Source organism: Harpia harpyja, chromosome 9, assembly GCF_026419915.1.
Source record: "Harpia harpyja isolate bHarHar1 chromosome 9, bHarHar1 primary haplotype, whole genome shotgun sequence".
Taxonomy (NCBI): domain Eukaryota; kingdom Metazoa; phylum Chordata; class Aves; order Accipitriformes; family Accipitridae; genus Harpia; species Harpia harpyja.
This window is the reverse complement of record NC_068948.1, coordinates 21,379,650-21,397,182: the sequence shown is the minus strand read 5'-3', so window position 1 is coordinate 21,397,182 and position 17,533 is coordinate 21,379,650. Positions and strand designations below refer to the sequence as shown.

General features: G+C 50.0%; 1 long non-coding RNA gene across 1 annotated transcript in view; it reads left to right on the top strand.

Moving 5' to 3' along the window:
• The window catches only part of LOC128145648 (uncharacterized), a 34,037-nt gene extending 16,846 nt beyond the window's left edge, over window positions 1-17,191 (top strand). Inside the window, exons 2-3 of the long non-coding RNA XR_008236532.1 lie at window positions 10,057-10,994; window positions 12,057-17,191. This is a non-coding gene — a long non-coding RNA (uncharacterized LOC128145648). The remainder of the gene's footprint in view (window positions 1-10,056; window positions 10,995-12,056) is intronic.
• The last annotated feature ends 342 nt before the right edge of the window (window positions 17,192-17,533 follow it).

Below are 17,533 nucleotides of genomic sequence, written 5' to 3'. Positions count from 1 at the left end.
GTGAATCCCTTCCTATTTCTTGCTGCCAGTGGTTAGGAGGTGTTTTTGATTTTTGGTTGCGTGGCTGTGTTCCTCAGTTGTCAGGCTGTGTTTAATGATTTAATTAGTCATGCAAATTTCACTGGAATTTTTGTACATCTAAGTCGTTACTCTAGCAATTAAAAGGCTGCTTTGATGAGCTCCTCTTGCGATGCCTGGCACAGCGGAGCCTGCTCAGCAAGGTTTGGATGGGGTGGGTGGTGAATTGACAAAGGAGCTTTGCTTTCTGCCTCATTGAGGGACCATCAAGGGTATGGAGAGGAGGGATCTCAGCCCAGCAGCGGAAGACCGCACACAAATTTGTACATTAGTGATGTACCAGCACTTGGGAAGCTGAAGATAACAAGCAATAGCTAGTTTCTGTTGGAGTAAAAAGTTGGCCTGGGGCACTGCATGAACTCATTACTTGCAGTGTTATTGATGCCAGTGGGAGTCCCTCACAGGATGCATCATCAACTGTCCAACTAGGCAGAAACCTCCCAGTTTCCCCACTCAGATAAGCTCACTGGGAATCAACAGGAGGAGATTTTTCATGGGCAACAATGAGCTTCTCTGAAAGAGAAAGATCTGGGGCCATGTTCAATAGTGCCCTCAGAACAAATTGTGCATATCTCCTACTGTAAATTGGACAAAAACTGGCCGAGGTAACTGGAAGAGCAGCAGTCCTCAGGCTCATATGATGGGGGCAATTATTTTCTTGTGAGTATGTGTATGGATATGTGTCCAGGCTAAGAAGCAACTTGCATAGGTACCTATCCTGCCAGAGGAACCGGTGGTGAGCAGGAATAGTTTCCAGTTGCCCAGAAGGGCAAAAAGAAGAGGGCAGTTGTATTTCCTCACTGCTTTTGGCTCTGGAGCTGCTGGCTATGGGACAGGAGATTGATGGTGGTGCTCAGTGTGTGGATGTGGCTCATTATATGGAGTGCAAGTCACTTCTGTGGATGGGTCTGAGTTTTATGGGCCTACAGAGCCTTGAGGTTAGAAACATGTTTTGTTGGTTCTTGAACGGCAGGACAGACCTTCTGGAGAGAGGGTGCTCAAAGGGCACAGCCTGGTGAAGGGCTGGGCACTTTAATTCAAGCCAGCATCAGTAGGCCTGAAGTGAATGCAAAAGCTTTGATTATTGGTTCTTTGGAAACCCATTTATCCTGCCTATCAGCACCCTAAAATTAGGTTTTGTTTCTCAGCCCTTAATTGCTTTACTTTGTCAAATATTGTTTGATGGGAAATCAATCTCAGTGGTTTTGCTATTGCTTTCCCAAAGAAGCCTCCCCTTTCTCCAACTTATTCCATTAATATTTATTGCACTGGCAGGTAGGATCCTGAATTAAAGTTTCTGTTATTTCCCCATCTCCCTGATGCTTTCTCTGTACTTTTGATCAATGTTCAAGTTGCTTTCACTCTATAAATTTATTGCCCTACATTTTCTGTTGCAGCGTCTAAGCTGCAGCTGTATTTTGCTTGCAGGTCTCCTGAATCCACATCTCCTTAATGCTGTCTTCTTCCAGCCTCTTCTGTCTCTGACTCTTTCAGATCCACTGTAAAGAAGCAGCTTCTTAGGACTGTGTCACCCACCGCTTTAATCAATGCTGTATTTGAGCCATGTATCTGTGAATATTGGGGGCTAGCTGGGGACAGATTTCATGTTGGAAGGTGGTGAAGAAGTTCTCTGTGGGGGAGGCATTAGCTTGAGACACTGTCCTGCCCCAAACAGAAACATGGCATTGGGCACACGATGATTTGGGCATTAGTGACTGAAGTGCAAATTCCTGCCTTTCCTGGCCCACTGGTACTGAGGTTTAAGAGCTAAACCTGGCCCTGAGCTGGGCTCTGCTCTGTTTCGGAGAGCAACAGCTTCTGTATGTGGACGTAGGTGAATAATCCCATCGGGGATGAACGGCTGCTTCTCACGTGCTGCTTTGCTGTCTGTGTTTCTCCATGTCGTGGTTTAACCCCATCCAGCAACTAAACACCACGCAGCCGCTCATTCACTCCCCCCCACCCAGTGGGATAGGGGAGAAAATCAGGAAAAGAAGCAAAACCCGTGGGTTGAGATAAGAACGGTTTAATAGAACAGAAAAGAAGAAACTAATAATGATAATGATAACACTAATAAAATGACAACAGCAATAATGAAAGGATTGGAATGTACAAATGATGCGCAGTGCAATTGCTCACCACCCGCCGACCGACACCCAGCCAGTCCCCCGAGCGGCGATTCCCCGCCCCCACTTCCCCGTTCCTATACTGGATGTGGCGTCACATGGTATGGAATACACCGTTGGCCAGTTTGGGTCAGGTGCCCTGGCTGTGTCCTGTGCCAACTTCTTGTGCCCCTCCAGCTTTCTCGCTGGCTGGGCATGAGAAGCTGAAAAATCCTTGACTTTAGTCTAAACACTACTGAGCAACAACTGAAAACATCAGTGTTATCAACATTCTTTGCATACTGAACTCAAAACATAGCACTGTACCAGCTGCTAGGAAGACAGTTAACTCTATCCCAGCTGAAACCAGGACACTCCTTAACCTTGGGATGAGTAACAGCGATCAGGGCTAGCCTGCAGCGTTGCCTGTCGGCACAGGAACAGGCACGGTCATCACTGGTTTTGCAGTAACTCCCTGCAAAATTAAGGCTGCCGTGTTTCTGTGGGGGCTTGACGTGCTGTGCCGAAGCCCTTAAGATGGGTGATGGGTGCGTGGCCGGAGGGAGCAGGGGAAGCACCTCTGCTTATGTGGAGCCGGTGCAACGCTCTGGGTGTGTGAACAGCCACTTTATGCCTTTGCCGGTGAGATGCTTGATTACTCTCACTGGGAATGAGACTTCCTTCCTCCTGGAAGTCCTGGTATCAGGCTGGGAAAGCAGAGGAATCAGTTAGATGAATCTGCTGGGAAAATTCACAGAATAGAAAAATGCTATTTCTGCCTTTTGGAGCTAAACAATTCAGAGTCCCAGCGATGGGCATCTGAACAGGCTTAGGATGGGCTCTGCCCTGTAAACCACAGTCCTGGATGAGAGGTGCTGTGCAGTGCCGGGGCTGCGTCCAGCCTGGGAGGTGAAGCTCCCCAAAGGCAACGTTAATCTCCTAAACCCAACCTCTGCCTTTTAGGGCACGGGAGTGGAAAATGTGCGCAGGGCGGGGGGGACACTGGGCTATCAGCATTAATATAGCAAATGGCTTTTGTAAGCTGCCTTAGAGAGGAGAGAGGGTGTTGGCTGGCAGCACATGAGCTTGGCTTTTTTTCCTGCCAGGCAAGCTGTTGGAGGGTGTGCGCTCGTGCACTGCAGCAGCCAGGCACCGTGCAGACCAGTGGCTCAACAGCAGCAGCTGAGCAACGTGAGCCGGCTTTCCCCCCATCTCCTCTCCTCCTTCCATGCTCCAAACCATCCCCACGACTGGTGCTCTGGCAGCACCCTGGGGTGCTCCGGCCACCCTGCAACCCCCAAGGAGGGGATGCTGTAACCCAGCACCCCAGGGGGACTGGCACGCAGGGCAATATGTTGCAATGGAATAACATTTTAGACAGTTAGTTAATAAAAATCAGAATGATCATCTGTTTGTTACATGAGGCCACCTATGATCCAAGGACCTCCAGATCGCTTAGCAATTGAGCATGGAGCAAGCATAAGAAGAGAGGAAAAAGGCATTATTTAGTAATAATTTAGTAATAATTTATTATTTATTTATATTTCTGGTTAGTTCCCACATCAGTGTAGCGTGCTGTGTTTTGCTGAGGTCCGGGTCCTAGCCACATGCCCCAGCGCAGGGCTCTCCCGCATGCTCTGGGAGCCAAAAGCCAAATTGTAAAGGCAAGTGAAAAAAAGGGAACTTTCCCAAAGTCCCGGAGGGGAGATGGTGTTTGTGCAGCCCAGTGAGCTACTGAAAGCTGCACAGATGGAAAGCCAGGAGGGGAGGAAAACACCACCCGGATGGGAGCCAAGAAGACACCCAGTTCTGCACCAGCTTCCTCACACCCAGGTGTTTTAAAAAGCCATTTTCTTCCCATCCACCTCTGAGCTAAAACCCCAAAGTCTAGGGCATGACGTGCACTTGTGCTATGGCTGAGGGTGGGATCTGGCCCCTCAGGGTACTGTCGCAGGACATTTTTGCTTGCGTGCTGGATGCGGAGGGCACATCTCCCACAAGGAAGATGGACTGGGTGCATCTGGCCAAGCCCCCCCCCCGCCCCGAACTCAGCCCTGGGCATCACCATGAGGGGAACCACGGGCTGCAGCCCCCTGAGGCCACTGCCTTGGCTGGCAGGAGCTTCGTCTTGAGTTGATGTTTGCTGAGTCAGGCCCTTGCTTTTGGTCGGGACGTCCACTGCCGCTTCCTGCAGCTCATTGTTCGGCCACGCTTCCTTCCTGCCTGATCCCGCACTGGCGAGGGAGCGGGATCCACCGGCTGTGGGATGAAGGGTTTAGCTCCCAGGTGCCGCTTCGCCCCGTTTTTGGCACACATCTCTCTCTATCCTGCCATGGCAGCCATTTACGAGGAACAGTAAGGCTGCAGAGGAGGGGAGAGATGCTCCCTCCCTGCTCTCCCTTCTACCTGTCCTTAGATCCATTGGGCACCCAAAATCCACCTCCACCTTCTGAAACTAATCCCCAGGTGACCGGCTAAGTTGTGGCAACATGTGGGCAAAATGTGCTTGGATGCCCTGACTGAAGCGTCTCACTTTGATAGCTCCCTATTTTTAGGCTCTGATTATATAGAAATGGCTGTTTGGGGAAGGTGTTCTTCAATGGCTTTTGTGTCTTATGGAAAAGGAGAGATGAACACAAATGGCTTGAAAAGTGCTGAATGAATGATGGATGAAACCCGGCTGTGTCCAGGTGGTAGAGGTTTGTTGTAGAACTCAGTCTAGCTCATCATTTGGCACCTAAGCTTTGCTCAACCTCAGGTTTGCAGAAAATAGCTTTAGTCCCTTTCAAATATGTCCAAACAGTCATTCAATCCCATCTGTAACAGGAATTGTACCTTTCTCAAGGCCAAACAGATCTCTGTTCGGCCCATTTTATCTTTTTGCTTTGTGTCGCTTCCTTTCAGCCCTCTTTGAATAATCCAGAGCTAAATTATACCCTGAAAAGAGAATGTAATAGGTCAATGGAAGTGATGAGCAGAAGTAGATTATTGGGCTAAGTATTCATTTCTAGAGGCTTTTGGAGGTAGCAGAGCTCTTCAGGGAAACACATGGCCTTGTGGAGGACGGGGTGATGACTGGAGCAGAGCAAGGCTTGGGCTAAACCCTCCATCCAGGGCAGAGCTGCATCCCTCCTGCTCCAGCTGTGCTTGGAGGCTGGTCTTATCCCCAGAAGATGCCTAGTCTGACCAGATTCCCTGGCTCATTTCAAGACCCATCTTCAGCAAAGCCCTCCTAATTTCCCAGCAAGTGCCTGGGCTCCCCACAGGGCTGGCAAATTGCTTGGCGGTAGCTCACCGTTGCTGTACCTGCTGCAGCGATACCAGTGCATGTGGTGTGTGGCGCGGGGAGGTTCTGCTCCTCCTGCTGTTGCTCACCTGGCAGAAAATGCTCCGATAATCCAGGTTTTCTCATGGTTTATGGTACTCTGGCAGTATTTTTCAGCTTTTCAGTATCATCCTTCTTAATAAAAAGAAAAAAACCTTTGTCCGTCTTGCCTTGGGTTTATTTTTCTGTGTTTTCTCTTTTTCACTTCCCTCCGGTCACACTGCATTGCAGTTTTGCTCAGATAGCCCAGCTGGCCTTTCCAGACTGGGAGAAAGCCCTTTTCAGAAAATGAGGGGAGAGATTTTACTGTACATCCATTCTAAAAATAAAACTGCTCTGTATTTCTGGAACATCTTTCAGCTGCTGATTTCAAAGATCCTTGAAATTCTCAATTAATGAAGCTTCCCAGCTCCCTCGGGAAGGAAGCACAGGGTGTCATTATTGGTATGCCCTGTGGAGGAAGGGCTGTTGCTTGTTCTGGGTTTTGTACAGCCCCTGACACCACGAGGTCCTGCATGACAAAAAGGGATATAAGGGGATTTGAGCCCTGGCTTGCCGTCTGCCAGATCCCAGCTGGAGCAAAAACTCTATTTCTTGTCCTAAATTAGGAGGTCTGGTCCTGTGCTGTCCCTGTCTGCATCCTCCCCCCAGTTCCTGTCTCATATTTCAATTGCAAGAGGTAAGCTCACCTTCTTACTTTAATTTTTGTACAGCACTGGGCACAGCCAGGGCTTAATCCAGAATCCCTCTGAAATAAGAATATGCTAAAATGAGTTTTTTTCCCCAGAACAGGTTGCATTTCGGTGGCAGAGGAGATGATTCCCACATCTGATTTGGCAGAACAGTGATACAACAACCCCGTGTGCAGGCTGGTGCAGACGTAGACCCATCTCAGGCTCCCCAACTGTCCTCGCAGCATTTCATCCCCACAAAAACAGGAGAAAAGGATTCAGCATCTGTGTAAAAGCCTCTAACACAACCCCATGTACTGAGCAGGCTTTCAAGGGCTTAAGGTTGGGTTTTTTTGCATGAAGTGCCCTTGAAATATACGATTTCTCATACTAGATGTTTTTTAAAAGCTTTGAAGGAGCAGGAGGGGAGCAGTGCAGAGCGGCAGAGCACCCTCTTCTCTCCCTGCCCTGGGCGAGAAGCCTTGGCTGGCTCTTAGAGCAACAGGGACCATCTCCTCCCCACGTCCTCCGATGCATCCAAAGCGAGGAAGAGCAAGGATGGGGGAGAGCAAACCAAGAGCCCTTGGGACTTCTTCCAAGCCTTGGGGTGGGGCGGGATGGAGGAGGTTTATTTTAGGAGCTGTGGCTGCTCTTCCCAGTGGCTGCTCTTCCAGATGGCAGTGGCCATCAGACGGCTGCTTGCACGGGCTCTGCCCAAGCTGGTGTTGAGCTTGTGGTGGGCTCAAAACGTTTGTAGAAATGGGTCTGCCTGCTGGGGGGGGGGGGGGCGATGTGGAATTTTCTTTTTCTCAACCAATTAAATGCATAGAGAATGAGATATTTTTTCACTGAACCCACACCTTCCCAGACCAGCCAAACAATGTTTGAGTTCTATCAGACTGGTGGGTTGAAACTTCTTGATCTTTCTTAATAAGACGTCTTGCACTCCTTTGGGGAATAAGGCTCCGTGGAGATCACTCCCTGTCCCTGACCCCAGCAAGGGACGTCTCCCACTCCCCCTCGGGGTACTCTGCTAAAGGCAGAGGGAGGAGGGCTGGATATTACCGGGGAAAGGAGGAGAGGGGAGAAAAATGGATACTGGGGCTTTTTGGGCAGTGCACAAGGTCCTTAAAGCCCTCAGATGCTGTGTTTCTGGGGTCAGAGCCCTGTTGAGGTTTTCCCATAGTTACAAATGCACACTGCCGACTTCATTGCCAGCGTGCCTGCTGATTTCCAAAGGAGACTGCACAGCCCTGCAGTCCGCAGGACTTGTGGCAGCGATGTTTCGCTGGCATGCAGAAGCGTATGCGATCCCCGCAGCCTTTGATATCCTCACTCCTGTTTTCAGCTTTTTTATCTTTCCAAGAATCGCTCTTTTCCAATCCTATTTTACTACCCCTGTAGCAACACTTTCATGTGCTGAGGCATCAAAAGCTTTTCTGAAGTCCAGGGTGAATCATGCCCACTCTTTCCACCTTCCCATGTCTTTGATTACCACCTGAGCAGATGACAGCCCTGCATCATGCAGTCTCTCCTGGCTGGTAGCCCCAGCTCAGCCAGACCCAGTCCTAGCACAGGGGACCTCAACACCATCCCGTCTTCCTGCTGCTTGGCTGTAAATCATGAACCTAAATACCCATGTCCATCCCACAACCAACTCTGGAGTTGGGAGTTGTTCAGGTGGGGAAAAGGAGGGAAAAAAAGCAATTTTTTCTCAAACATGATTTTCGGGATTATTTTTAGAGCCTAATACTTGAATGTGAATCATGGGTTTAGCTATACGAAACCTCCTTTTCATCTTTTTACCCTATCGTTATCCCAGCACACGCAGTTTTATCTGCAGTTTGACATCTTTTATACCCGGCCTTGCAGACAACAGAAATAAGGGCAGATCTGCTCCCTAGCACTTGAAGTGCTGCGTATGCAGGGCATGCCAATTTGAAATTATAATCCTCTTTTTGTTGTATTCTCGCACTGTTTATTGTTACTGTATATACCACTTGTTGGTTTAGTTTTCCATTTCATGCAAAATACATTAAAAAAATGCCACGAATGCTTGAAGTCTGTTTGTTATTCTCTGCGTTCAAAACTATTTGTTAAAAACTATCGCCTTAAAAACTAACTTCCCCAAACCGCCTGCGTTTGCCCTTCGCTTGCCATCCCTCTGACTCCACTTGCATTAGCCCAAACCTTATGACCTTCCAAGCAAACTGCAGAAAGCTCTTTGTTTGCAAAGGGTTGGAGGAAAGACTGTGGGTATGTTCCCAGAAACAAGGAGCTTGTCCCTTTGCTTTGATTTGCTGGTTGGCTGATTTAATTCGGTACTGTTTATATTTCTTTGGTGTGGCTGGCACTGTGGATCTGTGATGTTCATACGGCTTTTTGGTGCTGCTGGGTAGTCATTATCCTGTCACTAATTGTCATGTTGCCTACAGCTTTTTCCATGGCCTTTCCCCCCACCCCAGCATTTTAAGACTAAAGAAAAATACGTCAAATGGCATTTTGTCCTTTGTCTTTAATTTGGCCCCAGCCTGCAGTTTTGGCAGTCTGGAGAGGGTTTCCGTATGCTCCGGGATGCAAAGCCTTCCTCTGCAGTCCTACTGAGGGGGCTGTGAAGAAACCCCATAAGCTGCAGATTTACATCCTCGAGCCGTGTTTTGGGCTTTCCCTGATGCCTCTCCCTCCACACACAGCAGTAGGCATGGGTGCTGGGCCTCTCGGCAAGGCTTGCCCAGTGGTGATGCTGCTGCTGGGAAGGGACAAGTGCCCACCAGCCTGCCCTGGGTGGCCAGGTAGCCCTGGCACTCAGCTCCTGGCTGGAAAAGGACCCCAGAAAAAGGGTCCAGGAAAGAGACCTATGGTCACTGCTGCTCGGTGGAGAAGATGGAGCCAGACCCATCTGAGATGCTCAGTGAAAGGAGGGAACCAGAGGACAGGAGTTGCACGCAGGGAGATTGAGGCTCTTCTCCCTGATCCAGGGTAGGAAGTCACCAATGTCCCCAGATGAAAGTGCAAAGCTCGATGCTTCTGTTCAATGACATTACACAACCTGGCGCAGAGATCTCATTTATTTTCTCCTATCATCAGCCTAATGTGATGATTTGGGAGAGGGAGGAAGAGGCTGCACAGCGATCTCCCGAACAGTTGGGCTGGGATTACACTTTTTCTATTGAGCTCATCACCGTAATAGCCAGGAGCTCTGTTTATCAGCCCACCAGCCATGCCCATTTAGGAGATTACCATTTTTCCAATCTCATTTCTCATAAAAGAGGATTGCTGCCCGTTGCCTCCCCATCCCAAGCCCCTTGCTTATGAGCGTTTATCTGCTCAGGGTGTTTATGAAGCCCTGAACAGGAAACTTCTGTTTATCCTGTGCGTCATCAAGAGCTGGAAACTTGATGGGGTAATTACTCTTTCAGGAACAGGCATACAGCAGCCCATCAGTAGACTTTGGCATCTTGCTGGTGTCAATAATATATGTGTGTGTGTGTGTGTATATATTTGCCCTGCAGAGATATATAATGCTTATTTGTTTCTCTTTCCTGTCCCTTTAACTTGGCATGAGATTGGGGTTTCTGGCTTTCAGGGTGTCTTGTGGAAGCAGGGATTTTTACTTAAGGTTAAGGAGAGGTGCTGCTCCCCCCAAAATAGGTGGCACTGAGGGTGTCCCCAGCAGCAGGGGACACCTTGCCTGTGCAGTGCCAGCCCCGAGATGTTGCTCGCCCTGGCAGGGCATCACCGATTGCTCTTGCCGTGCAATCAGAGAAGCCACGTGTGGAGACAGCTTCTTAAGATGCTAACACAAGCCCCTAGCCTGGGAGAAGGTTGGATAATGAATCATTTATGTGACAGAGCTCTTCCCTTTTTCTCTCTGCAGGTTGCAGGGAAGATGTTATGATTCCCTTCACCCTTCAGCTGACAATTTTTGAACTACAGAAAATGCAGAAGTAAGTTCATTAACGATATCCACCCAATGAAATTCAAGATGTGAAGTGTTTTGACTAGCGGTGTTCAAATAGAGGAGTCACTCAGGAGTATATTGCAATCAGTGCATTCAGATAAGATCCCAGAGCATTGGATTTCCGGAGCATTGATTATAGATTAGCATTCTGCTGCTTCAGAAACGGAGTCCGCAGTCCCTATATAAAACAGGAGAGCCAACAGATACAGATGGACTCATGATGGAGAAGTGAGGAACACCAGAAAATATGGGTGTGCAGTACGATCCCCAGGGCCACGGCCAGCTGAGCATCGGCAAGCATTTTGCATGCACCAGAATATCACGGTACGCACTTTTTTTCCAGAGGCTGCATTTTCCCCGTGGCACTGGGGCTTCCCCACTGCCCCCCAGGACTTCGCCTTGCTGACCGTGCATGGAGCATTTTTTTTGGCAAAGCTGCAAATGTGGAAACCTCGTGCGGTCGGTCAAAGCAAATTCATTCAAAGTGAATGAGTGCATGCCAAGTTTCTTTTTTTTTTTCATTCTTTTTGGCTGTATTCACAGAACACAAATCTGCGTGCAGGAATGGGAGCCGTGTTTCTAATTTGGTATGAAACTTTTATTCCCACTTGGCGCAGAGCAGTTGCGAGTGATGGAGGCTGTTCCTAATCCTCTGCCCTGTGCATTGAAAATGTGCTCTGGCTGGCCGGCGCTCTTGGACATGGAGTAATTTGCATTGCGTAGTGATTTTTGGCAGATAAATACAAGGTTCAGTGCTTGTGGGGACAAGGACGTGGCATCCTTACTGTATAGTGTGCAACCAGAAAGCAAAGACAGCAATGAAGCAACACAAAAAGTCTGGATTTCAGGAGCTTGTAAGTTCAAGACTGCATTAAAAAAGTAAAAATCTACTTTTGCCTTAGTAAACAGAACATTTTCAAGATCCTGTGGGAGGAATTAAGCACTTGGCTGCGTGCTTAACAAGGAGACATGCCCACGTTTTGTTCCAGTCAATAGTATTAGCCACATGTCTAGGGATAAGTAGCTGCTTAAATAGTGGGGTGCTGGGGATTTATGGAGCAGCCGTGCCCAAACAGGGTGAGTCCTGCTGACCCCAGTGAGTTTCAGGTGGTGCTGGTCATCAGTCCGGATGTGATGTGGGAACACGCGGGTACGAAATGTTGCGTGTCGGGAGTAGAGTTTGTCTCCAAATTCCTTCACCAGTCAAGAAACTGGCAAACCAAATAAAAATGACCTGCCTTTTATTACGAGTAAATGTGTTCATATATCACCTAAGAGTACCACTTTTCTGCATCCCCATCATGATTTCAATTCAAGATGAAACCAGCCCCACAGCTGGATGTAGCTGGAAACAGTATCTCCTTTTTGAAAGTGTTATGGCCTTCTTTTTCATGCCCTTTCTTGAATTTGGATGTTTTCCTTAGAGATAACTCTTACCCAGGGGATACCCACAGGATTTGTAAAAGGGTTTAAAAATCCTTATCGGCATTGATATGGCTGCTAACACTGCCATAGATCACTGCCAGGGATCACTGCAGCTCCGTGTGGCCGTTGACTGGGGGCTGTTTTTCTCTTTCCTCCTTTTCCTGGGGCTGTATTTACCGGCAGAGCACTTGTCTTCTTCTCGCTCCTGGGGTGGGAACTGGATAAGCACCTCCTGCTAACTGCGAGTAGGGTTTGCATCGCTGCTAGTGAGAGCCAAGGGCAAGAATTCACTTTTCAGTGGTATTTTTTGTCTGGCAGGTGTTGTAGCCCAGGAGAGGTTGCAGATGCTTCGCCTGCGTTTGCAGAAGTATTTGTGATTCATTAGTGGGGAAGATGTGGAGGAGAGTGACCAGAGTGATGTGTCTGGAAACGTGGGGGAGAGCAATTAGTTTGATAAACTGCACAGTTGTCAGAATTTCTGTTTCATAAAGGTTTTAATAGCGATGGGGAACTACAGGACTTCCAGATTGCAGAGGAGAGAAGTTGGAAAGCAGTAAGAAGAGCTCTGCACGCTGCCTGCCAGCCTGGCACAGTGGGAACGAGCTCCTGCTCCTTCACCAGCCCAGCTCCACAGAACAATTCAATCCCTTCTGCACTGCTGAACTGAGGAGAGCCTGCACAACATCTTCTCCGAGCTGCTTGGAGCGTGCGTCCCTCCTTACACAGCCAAGACGCTGGTGTGAGGCCGTTAAGTAACAGCCTGGGAGAAGAAGCAGGGAGCTGAGCTGCAAGGAAATGTATGTAGGAGAGAGAAGGGTCGGTGCGAGGATAGCAGGGCTGTGATTATTTGCCAGAAATCTGTTTGAGACCCAGGGGCAGCAAGTTACGATAAGAAAAAGCCTCGTGTGCAGATATTATTCCTCTGTTGGGAATGCATCTCTTGCATCACCCCAGACCGCAAGCCAGGCATTTTCATGTACCACCTGCAAGCGCATCGCGCAGAGAGCAAGGCATGCCGATGGGCATGTCCTGTGTGCCCACAGGACTCTCTGAACTACCAAGCCGATGGGTTTGCTGCCTGACCCACAGCTCTTCACTGCTCCCACCGGCCAGAAAACACCACAAGAAGTGAGGGGCTCGGAGCGATGCCAGAGGCAGGGTGGGAGGGGAAGGCGCCCACGGAGATGCAGGGTCTGACATGGGGCATCTCCCGGGGGTGGGAGCCGCCCAGCCTGGCTGGCATGTGTGTGATGCTGGTTTCCATGGAAACCCAGCAAAAGATATGCTGCCAGCAAGGCAGCATGGACCGCTGCATGGCCTCTAGTCCCCACTTCGGTGGCAGAGGAGGGACCGTAGGGCAGAGGGAACATGTGGACTTGCTTTGGGGTGAGCCACCCTGGAGCACGTGCCCCGTGTTGTCTTTGGGGGTGCTGCTGTGTGCTGTGCTGCCCTTTGGGGGTGCTGCCCTGGAGGGAGGGGGAGGTTGCTGTGATTTATTCCCCACTTGGGGTATGCTGGGGAATTGCAGAGATGTCCCATAGGGTTTCAGAGAGGTGGTGGGGGCACCCCGGGAATGCAGAGGGAAGCCCTGACACATCCCTGAGATGCTCAGGCCCTGGCTGAGATTGGAGCAGGGCCCAGACAGGCTCCCTGGGCTGTCAAGGAGGAGAAGTCAGGCTGCTTCATGGGTTTTTCAGGGTGTCTCTGTTTTTCCTTCCTCTAAGGGCTGCTCAGATTTTAATAGTTCATTAAATTGCATTGCAATTTTCTCTCCATGGCCAACAGAGAGAGCACAGCATCTCCAGGAGGTGATTCATCCTGTCCGGAGGCAGGTAGCGAGAGCCATGTCCTAGATATCTCTATCGGCCCCAGTGCAGGCAAGACATCCACCTCTTGGAGATGCAATGTCCCAAGCCCAAAGGCTTTGAGCTGCCCGTGCCAACGCAGTGGGGGAGATGCAGCAAAAAAAGGGTGGAGGGGATTTCTCCTGCCTCATTTCTGCTGCAAAGCTTTGCAGCTGAACTGCTCTCATAGAAGGCAGCTTGGGTTGGTGGAGGAGGGAGAGAGGCAGGATTTGGCCCACAGGGTCATGTCCCCCCACTCTGGGCAGCTGGAAGCCGATGGTCACAGATGGGATCAGTCACTCTGGGCTTATTTTATCGTCCCAGGAGGAAAGCGGTGTGAATCAGCGCATCTGAACACAGAGGTGTGCTAAGGTGGCTGCTGTACCTTCTCTCTGCCTGGGGCTCTTTTCTGGCTACATGCTTTACAAGGGACCATGGGGCTTGGGGGTAGACATCCAACTTTTAGGCACTGGGAGTTAGCTGAGCTGAGCCTGTGACCATCCTGCACAACCAGAGTGCAGCACCCAGTTGCACTACAAACAGGTGCATCATGTCCTAAAACCAGAAATTGAACTGCCAGGAGGAGGACCCCAGGCATCATGACACCCAGCCCAGGGACCTCACTGCTTCGCCCACCCTTCCTTAGAAACCTGGGCTCCTCCTGCCCCCCTGTGCTGTACATCCCCCTCTCTCTGTGTCCTGGGGCTTGATCCTCCCATTCCCTAGGACTGCTGGTTCCCAGTGGAAAACCTGCCTGCAGGGAGCGGTACCCGCTCCGACACCTGCCAGTGTCCGCAAGGAAGGAGAGCACCTAACAAGGATGCTCTTCAAGGTCGTAATACGGAGTAGATCCTCTGTGCTAGTGTTAAATTACGTGTCAGTGCAGAGGCAGCATTTCCAGCAGGTGAGGGCTGGGAATGCTGGTGTCACACACTGCTGGGCCAGCCGGGGCATGCGGGGATGGTGAAGCTGTGGCCGTGCCCGTGCTCTTGGCTTGGTGGTGCTGCCTTTCCCGGGGTCTCCTCCAGTCCTGTGCTAGGACCAGGGACCAGAACCAGCTTGGCAATGCATTCATCCGCCAAGAGCCTCAGCTGCAGAACGGGGCTCATCTTCATCCTCCTCAATACTGTTTCCCTCTATCCCAGCTGAGTGCCCTAGTTGCAAGGCTGTTAGCTAGGCTGGAAGGGGCCTTGCTTGTTCTGTGAAAAATGGCCATGATGTAGCTGTCATATGCAATGGAATTTTTTTAAAGTATTTTCTGGGTGGGATGGGATCTTTTCCCCAACTCCAGCAGAACTTCTTCATTCCTCCCGCCCTCCACCTGAGGATGCTAGGAGGGTTTCAGCCATCTCTCAGCCTTTGCTGGCATAACTCCCATCATGCCAGTGCTTGTGGGCATTAGTTTCGGTGCCCAGATTTCCATCAGCTGTGACCACAGGCTTAGGCGTCTGACAACTGGACAGGAGAGGGTTTTGAGGAAAATAACATTGATGTAGGTGAATGCAGGTGACGGCTGGCTCTGCATGTCCTAGCTCCTGGTGGGTTTCTTTGAGTTCAGGATGGAAAATCACTCAAGACCACGTACAGCCCGGGCTGCAATGCTGGAGACCTCCAATGAGCCCTCTGCTCAAATTAGTCATCCTGCTCGGAGCAGACAAGGAGCAATGAAATGGGCTGTGGGAGATGCACTTAGCTCAAACAAGTGTGAGTGACACATGGGGCCCAGGCATCTCCTCAGTGTTGCTTGTGTGGTTTGTCTTTGGAGGTAAAGCAGAGCCATGTGGCTAATTAAATGGAAACATAATCTCCTGACCTTTTTTGGGTTTCTCAGCTAATCCCGATTCAGCCCTCGCAATGCCTTTCAGATTTAAGGCAAGGGCATGGCTCCCCAGGGAAAACCGAACCGCGGGGAGGAGAAAGGCAGCTCTACTTGGGATACTGCCCATGGCCTTTGGCAGATTTTGGGGTCCGCCCTTCCCCAACAAAGATGGACCCAGGAGAGCCCATAGGGTCCAAGCCGTGGTGCTGGGCTGGGGAGGGGGCAGGCACCCCCCGCATCCCCCTGCAGCTCGGCTCTCCCCAGAGGGCATTGCAGAGAAGGGAAAGGAGTGAGCGGAGAGACTCGGATTACAAATGTACAAGCATAGGAAGCAGAGATATATATTCCCTGGATGTTAATTGCCTCTAAAATGTTGTCTTTCTTCCGGCAAGCGGGTACTTCAGGCAACTGGATATATGATGGAAAGGAGACTGTGTCCGGCGGTGGGAGGACAGACACGGTGAGAGGCAGCTGGACACCCCTGAAGGGCTGAGGGCTGTGTGTGGCTGGTGGCCAGCCCATTGCTAGAGCATCCCAACGGCCCTTCAACGTGCTTGTCACCCACCCTGTCCCCAACGGGGACACTGCCCTCAGACACTGCCCTCTGCTATGATTGTGAAGACTAGTCTGGCTTGGGACTCGTCCCTTGCTGGGCACACTCGGTTTGAGAGCTTAGTTCAGAAAGAAAACCCTGCCAAGCTTGGAAACTCTTGGGTTTAAACAAGAATAGGTCCAAAAAAAGTGCCATAGAGCATCGTGGTCTGTTCTCAACCAAGGAAGGGGCACCATATATCCCAGCACGCGGGGGCAAGGGGCAGTGGCTGGACAGCAGGATGCTGCTGGGAATAGCCACCACGATGTAAGTGGAGATGTCCATCACATCATCAGCCTGTGAAACTTAAATACAAGGAGTCACTGAGGAAGATATTTTGGGGACTACATTGAAAATAAGGGTTAAGGTTTCTTTTTTCCTGTGGTTTGGAGTGATGTCTCTGCACGGACATTGCTGCAAGGCTCAGATACCCTCAACTGGGCTCTGGGATCAAAGCTGCATTTTGGGGGAGGAGGGCTTAATATGGCATAAAATTGCTTCTGCAGAGGGCTAACATGCCAGCCGGTTCCAGGCAAGGCTGGCCCAGCTGCTCCTGCTGTTAGGAGGAGCAGGAGGAGGCAGACCCCAGCGTGGGAGGGCTCTCCCACCAATACTTTAGCACAGAGCGACAGGAAAACCAGCAACGTGCCTTCGCAAAATGTCAAAGCCTTTTGTTCCACTGTTTTCTAAACAAAACGCTGCAAATGTTGGCCTTGAACTGACCTTTGGTCACGAAATTACCTCTCTTCAATTAAATATTAAAACCAAACAGAAAGTCCTGAGTGTGGAATGAATTGTTTCACTCCACCTGTGGGGATTATTTTCGTTTTTACTTCAGTGGAAAAACTAAAAACCCAGTGTCACATTGGCTCACCCTGAAATGAATTTTTATTCTGGCTTCCCATCATTAAATGCCAGCAAATGAAGAAAAGCAATTATATGAAGAGCATTTTTATGACATGAAAAGACGTCTCCCCATCACCACCTCTGCTGGGATTTAGGTAGTTATTTCTTTATGCTGGGTCTAGGGAAGACTCATGCATAATGCTAGACCATAGCTGGGCTCCTGCTACCCCTGTAGAGAGCCTGTGGCAGGGTCCCCATGGATGCCAGTCTCTTGGTGGTGGGAGTTGTGATCATCATGAGATTGGGGTTGGTGTTTTTTCTCCCTTTTTTCTCCTTCTCTCTCCTGGAGTCCAGTGATTTGTAAGGTGATCTTACCTTATTCATCTTCTTTTCTGAATGTCTTTAGCTTTTGTGGTTTTGCAGTCAAGCTTAAAAGGACAGAAAAAAAAAAAAGCTCTGAAGAAGAAATACCACAAGATCAGCAAGCAAATAGAAAAATTAACTAGCATTAAAGCTGAGATGCCAATGCACAGCCACGGAAATGAAATGAAGGAAGAGTTTCCAAGAAATTTTGACTAGTGATGTGTTGCTTCTCCCTGCCTCAAACCACACTGTGAACGTGAGCAGCAGGTAGTGGCACCTCTGGCTCCATCATCCCCCGGCCTCTGCCTGGGCTGCTGCTGAGAGACATCATTGCTCAGATTGTGCCCCTCTCCTCCAGCCCCGGCAGCAAAATCAGTGTGCCCCACACTAATCCCACCACTTGGGACCTTAAAAGGTCCCCTGTGCCCTCCCCTGCATGCTCCCCACCCATCCTCTCTGCTTGTGAGCCTTTGGGTGCCTTTTGCAGCTTCCCCCGCCCCAGAC